The sequence below is a fragment of the Melopsittacus undulatus genome, chromosome 20 (genome assembly GCF_012275295.1).
Source record: "Melopsittacus undulatus isolate bMelUnd1 chromosome 20, bMelUnd1.mat.Z, whole genome shotgun sequence".
NCBI classification, from domain to species: Eukaryota; Metazoa; Chordata; class Aves; order Psittaciformes; family Psittaculidae; genus Melopsittacus; species Melopsittacus undulatus.
In genome coordinates, this window is record NC_047546.1 from 668,853 (window position 1) to 675,469 (window position 6,617).

Here is a 6,617-nt window from a genome sequence, read left to right on the forward strand (position 1 = left end):
TTTTTTTTCCAGCAAGTTTTAAGTAAACCCCATTTTCCAGTCCCCAAAATATGGATGATTTGAGTAGAAACCTTTCACTGATGCCATGGATGCTTTCCCATTCCCTATTCCTTCTCTTGAGGAAAACCAACGCAACCCGACCCCATGTATTTTCCCCACCTGCAAGACATGGGATGTGCTCCTGGGTTTCTGTGGCATCCAAGCAAGTCTTCCCTGAAGGCTTCCAATAATTGGAGAGGAAAAATGCTCTTAAAAAATAAGTTTCATTTAATAATATTATTATTATTAATAATAATATTAATAATAATAATGATGAAGCTTTCCAAAAGGATGGAGAAAAGTGACATTGTTCCAAAAGGCACTTTCATTTCAAAAGGCAGATGCAAACTTTCAAACCAAGGCTATTTATAACCACTGCTTATACCCATCAATAACACCTCCCACCCCACAAGCTCCACTGCATCCTCCTGGGTAGGAAAGATGCTGCCAACAGCCCTCGGCACCCTGCTGTGGGGTGCAGGACGATGCCAATAATCCCCCCCCTGTTGCAGAAGGAGGAAAAAGAGGAGGAGGAGGAGGAATCCCTTTGCTGCCTTCCCAGATGAGCCCTTGCAGCTCTGGGATGGGCACGGGTCAGGGACCTGGCCCTGTTTGCTGCCTCCCAAATCTCTTTACTCCTTTTGGGGGCTGGGAAAAGAAACTAAACCATCAAAACTCAGGGAGCTGCAACCTCCTCCTTCCTATAAAAGGGGGAAGAACTGCAGGGGAGATCCCCCTTCCCTCCCCATGGCACCCAGACCCCACACGTGCGCCCCGAGCATCCCATATGGGAGGCACCTCCTGCTGTGGAAGCGGTTTTGGGCTGGTGCCGGCCGCTTGCTGGAAGCTGTTTGAAGTTCTGGAAAGAGAAACGATTCCTCCTCCTCCTCCTCTTCCTCCTTAGCCAGAAATAGGTCATTTAATTACCCCCTTTCCAACCCCAAACCAACACTGAGTCAAGGCAGGAGGTGGGAGCACTTCAGCCCCACGCTGGCTCATGCCCAAAGACACCGCAGCACAGCTTTGACCTTGAGATGTCCATGCTGGGGCAGTGGGGCAATGCCAGCACAGATGGCAAGGCCTCAGCTCCCTGCTCCTGGAGTTCAATCAGTGCTGGTCAGTTAAAAGGAGGAGGGTTGGGAATGTGGGTGCTGCAGAGCCCCCTTCCATGTGCAGCCAGTGGAGCCTCCAGGAAAACCAATGGGTAATTGCACGTTGGGAAAGCATCCGTGTCCTGCTCGGCACAGCCCCAGCATGGTCCAGTCCAGCTGCTTCAGGACAGGACACCACAGTGGCTCCTGGGTGGTGGCCACAGCCTGACACATCCCAGCATGGGCACCATCCTGCCCTGCCGGCTTGTCCTCACCAAGACACCCACCTGGCACTGATCTGGTGCTTTGCTGTCATAGAGAATGGTTTGAGGTAAAGGGACCTTGAAGCCCATCCAGTTCCAACCCCTGCCATGGGCAGGGACCCCTTCCACTGGAGCAGGATGCTCCAAGCCCGTGTCCAACACAGCCAGGGAGGGGGCAGCCACAGCTTCTCTGTGCCAGCACCTCAGCACCCTCACAGGGAAGAGCTTCTGCCTTAGATCCAACCTGTGTTTCAGTCTGAACCCATCACCCCTTGTCCTGTCCCCACAGACCCTGATGAAGGCCCCTCTCCAGCATCCTTGTAACCCTCTCCAGGCACTGGAAGCTGCTGGGAGGCCTCCACACAGCTCAGCTCATCCACACCCACTATCCCACTGTTATCCAGGGGCACCTATAGCTTGGGAGATGGGAAACTGAGGAGCAGCCCCAGCCTCAACACAAACACCATGGTCCGAGCTTCCCTTCAAAACTATCCCCACGGAGCCTCGTTCCCCCCATCCTGCATCCAGGATGCAGATCCCCCATCCAGGATGCAGATCCCCCATCCAGGATGCAGATCCCCCATCCTTTCAGCCACCTCTGAAGATAAAGCAAACATACAGCCCCCCCCCGCCCATAAATCCATGTCTTTAACTCCACGTGGGCACTGGGGCTTTATTCCTTAGAGGATGCAAGCTCCTGTCTTGTTTCCAAGCGGCGCAGAGCTCCAGCAGGGAGACACCAGGAGCGAGGGAAAAGGGAAAGACAGAAGGAAAAACCACAAGGAAACCAAACTGGAGCACGAGATGAAACCCGACAGAGCTGTGGAGGTAGAGCTGCTGGCAGGCAGGCAGCTAGATCCATCTTGAAAGCAAAAGCAAACTGCTGCTCAAACAAGGCACAGGGAAAAACCTCGAGGTCTTTCCGGCACTGCCTAAGCTCCCATCAAACAAAATGAGGGAGAAATTCCAGCTTTTTCTTGAACACTGCTCTAATTAAAGGGGGGGGGGGGAAGAAAGGAGAAAGGAATTAGAGGTGCATTGATGGGAAAGGGATAAACACCATCCCGAGGGGGCGAGGGGCTGATGCATCCCATGGTCCTGCTGTCACCGGGGGCATCCCGCTCCCACCCGGCATGGCAATGGGATTCTGCTCTTCCTCCTCCTCCCTGCCCCTGCTGTGACTCACTTGCTCTATGCTGGCTAGAGCAGAGCCACAGCTTCCCGGGGGCAGGAATGTCATCTGCAATAGAGTCACCTCGGAGCTCGGGATGGCTCGGCCTCGAGGACCTGCCAAAACAGCGACCGAAGGCCCTGGGCGCAGATGGGGAGAGGCAAAGGGGGGGGTATTTTTAGCTGTGGCTGCAGATGGGGAAGTCCGGCCACGGCATCTACACAGCAGCCCCCATTAGCTCAGGCCACCTCCACGTGCTCCCGGGTATTAACGGGATTTAATGGGATGCTGCCGGCTCACTTCCCAAGCCTCGGGCAGCGCCTGGCCAGGGCTGCTCGCTCCACCAGCACTGGGCACCCAGGGGCAGCAGCAGCCCCAGCACCACGCATCCCTCTCCCCCCTTTTCCCTCTGCTCCCAAGGAAGCCACCCATCACTGGGGTCCATCACACAGCATCCCAAGTCGGGTCTGGCCGAGCGATGCCGACCGGAGCCCAGGGAGCAACCCAGTTTTGGGGACAAAAAAAGAGGAAAAAGCCATTTCTGTCCCTTCACCAGTGATGGGGTTTGGGGTCACAGGGGCAGAGCCCTCCTGGTCCTGTGAGATGAATGGGGCAGCATCACCCTCCACTTGCTCCATCCTTCCTCTGCGACATCCTTCATCCGCACCTCCTGGTACCATGGAGCTGGGTCCCACTCCCAGACTTTTGGGGGCTTTGTTCTCCTTCGCACAAAGATGCCGTTTGGCTGCCCTGGCAGCACGGAGGGACCTCGAAGTGGATGTGGTTTATGACCATATTTAGGCTCCTTTACGTTGCCAGAGTCGCAGGAAAGGGCTGCGGCATTCAATGAGAATCAGACCCCACTTGTTTCACTTGGCAGCCTGGGAAAAATCCACCCCGGGCGACTCCGGCACCGTCCGAGCCTCCACCCTGCCTGCTTGGGGCTGGGATAAAATAGCAACAGCCCTTTCCAGCTCTGCAGTTGTGCTTCCCAAACGGAGCCGAGAGCCCTACACGGACGAGGAGGGAAGGGGGGGGTGGGAATTACACACATGAGCCATGATCCCCTTCCGAGAGCAACACCAAAGCAAAGGGATGTGCCCAAGGTCACTTCTCAAGGTCCCCATAGAAGATGCAGGGATGTGACCCCCCCCAGTACAAGATGGCTTGTGATGGGGGGGAGGAACTGGGGCAGGACTGGAAGTGCTGACACCCCCCCCACCCCCCACCAGGCGCAGGAGGTAAACCCCCTTCAGCACATTAAACCCCTGGCGTGGCGGAGGCGACGGCGCTATTCCAGCATTCTGGAAACCCGAGCGGCGCCGGGGGGACAGGGGCCACCTGCTCCCAGCAGAGCACAAGTGCGGATGCCTCAGCCTGGCAAAGCCACGACAACTGCAGGGATGAAGGGCAAGGAAAAGGGGGGTTGGAAAGGAGAAGCCATGGGGCCCATCCAGAGGTCTGTGACCTTCAGGAGCCCACGGGCAGCAATCCCGAGGGCAGAGCAGGCTCCGCTCCAAGGGACACGGGCAGCCCCAAGCGCTTCCCAGGCCAAGGCCACCAGCACCCAGGGAGAAACCAGCCCAAATCAACCTTTCCCATCCTCAGATCCCGCAGCCTGGATGCGGGGATGCAGCTCCCGCAGCGTCCCTGTTGTGCTGAGCCCCATCCCTATGGCCTGGATATCTCGGGACACCAGGACATGGGAGCACCCACCTCGGCACAGCAACGCCAGCTGGAAAATCCACGTGGGACCACGCGCTGCGGGAGAAGAGGCTTTGGAAGGGCAGGATCAGGGTGGGAACGGGGGCAGGGACACTGGGAGGAATTCGCACCAGATGTGCTCCACTTACTGGTGCCTGCGGCCGGTCCCCAGCCAGATCCGCATGGACAGGGAGGATGAGGACGGGGGGGGGACACCCCAGTTTGTGTCCCTATGGAGCCTGGGGCACACACAAGTGCCTCGCTGGTGTGTGCAAGGCGGGGGTGGGGGGGGGTGATCAATACAGAACCAAAGCCCCCCCAAAGCCGAGGGGTAAAGAGCGCTCCATATGCACCAACTGCCGATGCCCCGCATAGCTCCCCGCACGGCCTCGACGTCCCGGGGGGGGGGGGGGGGGGGCCGCAGCGGGGTTTTGCCCCCCCTACCATAGGAGCCAACTCTACCGCTGGGGGCACCGGAGCAAGGCCTCGATTCAGCCCCTAAAACGCTGCTCTTCCCAATCAAACCCCACAGCATCACCCCCCCATAAAACCCTTAATCCCCGCTCCTTCGGCTGTCACTGGGGTGCGTGGGGGGGGGTCCCCACGGGGGTGCAACCCCTCGGCCCCCCCCCCCACGCCACCAACAGCACCGAGCGGGCCCCATCCCGGCGCATGCCCCCCCCTCACCTGCCGAAGCGCCGCTTCTTCCCCTTCCTCCCCTCCTTCACCTCTGCACCATTTTGGTGACGGTTTGTTTTGAAGCGGCGCCGGGGAGGGGAAGGGAAGGGGAGGGGAGGGAAGCGCAAGGGGGGGTGGCTCCGGGTGTGGGGGGGTGGCTCCGGTTGGGGGGGAGGATGTGCTCGCCCATCCCCGCCGCCTCGGGGCGGCACCGCGCAGCACTGGGGATGGGGGGTACCAAACCCCCCCCCCATAAAATCACAGCCCGACGGCACCGCGGAGGGGGGGGGAGATGTCGGAAGTGGGGCGGAGGTGATGAACCCATAGGGATGGATGGGAAGGGGGCGGTGAGGAGCGCCCCGACCCCCGCGGACGGCACCGAGCGGGGCCGGACCCACCTGCGCGGGCGCGGAGCCCGGCGGCCGCCTCCTCCCGGGGCTGCGGCGGAGCCGGCGCGGAGCGACCATGGCCGGGCCCGGCCCAGCGTCAGGACGCGGCGCAGAGCGGGCGGCCAATGGGGAGCGGGGGGGTGGGACGGGAGGGGGGGCGGGACTGAGATTGGAGGGGGGAGAGGATGGAGCTGGGGGGGGGGCAGAAGTGGGGGGTAAGAACAGAGGATGGAGCTTGGGGGGGGGGGTAGAACTGGGGGTTAAGAACAGAGGATGGAGCTGGGGGGGGCAGAACTGGGGTAACAGAGGGGGGTAAGAACAGAGGATGGAGCTGGGGGGGCAGAGTTGGGGGGCAAAGCGCGGGGGGGGGGCGGCAGAGCTGGAGGGGGTGACAGAAGTGGGGGGAAGGAAAGAGATGGGGAGGAACAGAGCTGGATGAGGGCAGAGCCGGAGGGGGGATGAAATAGCTGGGGGGGGGGAGGGAAGAATGGGGCTGAGGGGAGCAAAGCCAAGACCCCCCCCGTCCCACCCGCAGTGCCCAGCGCAGCCCCACTCGTGTGGGTGCTTCCCGCAGCGGTGATGGGGGAAACAGGGGGGGTCCCATGGGGGGGATGAGGCTGGGGGGGGGGGGGTTCAGTCTTGGTGTGGGTCCCTGCAAGCCACGTTTGTCACCCCCATCCCAGTGACTGGGGCTGGATCCAGCGCTTGGAAGCAGGAAAACGTCCTGGTACGGCCACATGGAGCCATGGGGCTGCTCCGGGCACCTCCACCCACGGTGCTCCGGCAGGACAAGGGCACTTCCCGCAGCACCAAGTCCTTGGGGCCGGGCACACGCGGTCGGGGACGCGGCACCAGCACGGCCTGGCCACATCAAAGCACATCCTGCGCTGCGGGGCATTGCGTTCCCTGCTCCTGCTCCTCCCATGCTTCAGCCCCGGTCAATTGCTCTGCGGTTGCCCTCAAGAGACCCAACCTGTTGAACGATGCCTCCTGCCGCAGCGCTCGCTCCTCAACAGGGCTCTTGGTTGGGGCAGGAATTGGGTTTTGAGGGGTATTGAGGACCTGAGTCCTCCCATTGTAGCATCTGTGGTGCTGCACATCAGGGCAGTGCTGGACCGGGGTACCATGGATGGGTACGGACCAAGGAGCGTGGCTGGTGGTGGTTATCCCACTGCCATGCAGTATGGGATGGCCGGGACACAGGCTGCCTTTTCCCAGGGATTCATGTGCCATAAAGCAGCACAAAAGCTGGCCTGGGGCTGCTCCCAGCAGAAGGAAACTT

The 6,617-nt window shown here is 60.4% G+C and overlaps 1 protein-coding gene across 4 annotated transcripts in view; it reads right to left on the reverse strand.

Annotated features, from left to right (window-relative positions):
• Positions 1-5,424, reverse strand: part of MEF2D (myocyte enhancer factor 2D) — a 57,712-nt gene extending 52,288 nt beyond the window's left edge. For 2 of the 4 annotated variants that reach the window (XM_034071049.1, XM_034071042.1), the window contains exon 1: positions 5,345-5,424. The gene's annotated coding sequence lies outside the window, so the exon portion shown is untranslated. Of the gene's footprint in view, positions 1-4,955; positions 5,011-5,344 lie in introns of those variants that run through there. The other 2 variants (XM_034071045.1, XM_034071043.1) reach the window with 2 other exon arrangements.
• Between the last annotated feature and the right edge of the window lie 1,193 nt (positions 5,425-6,617).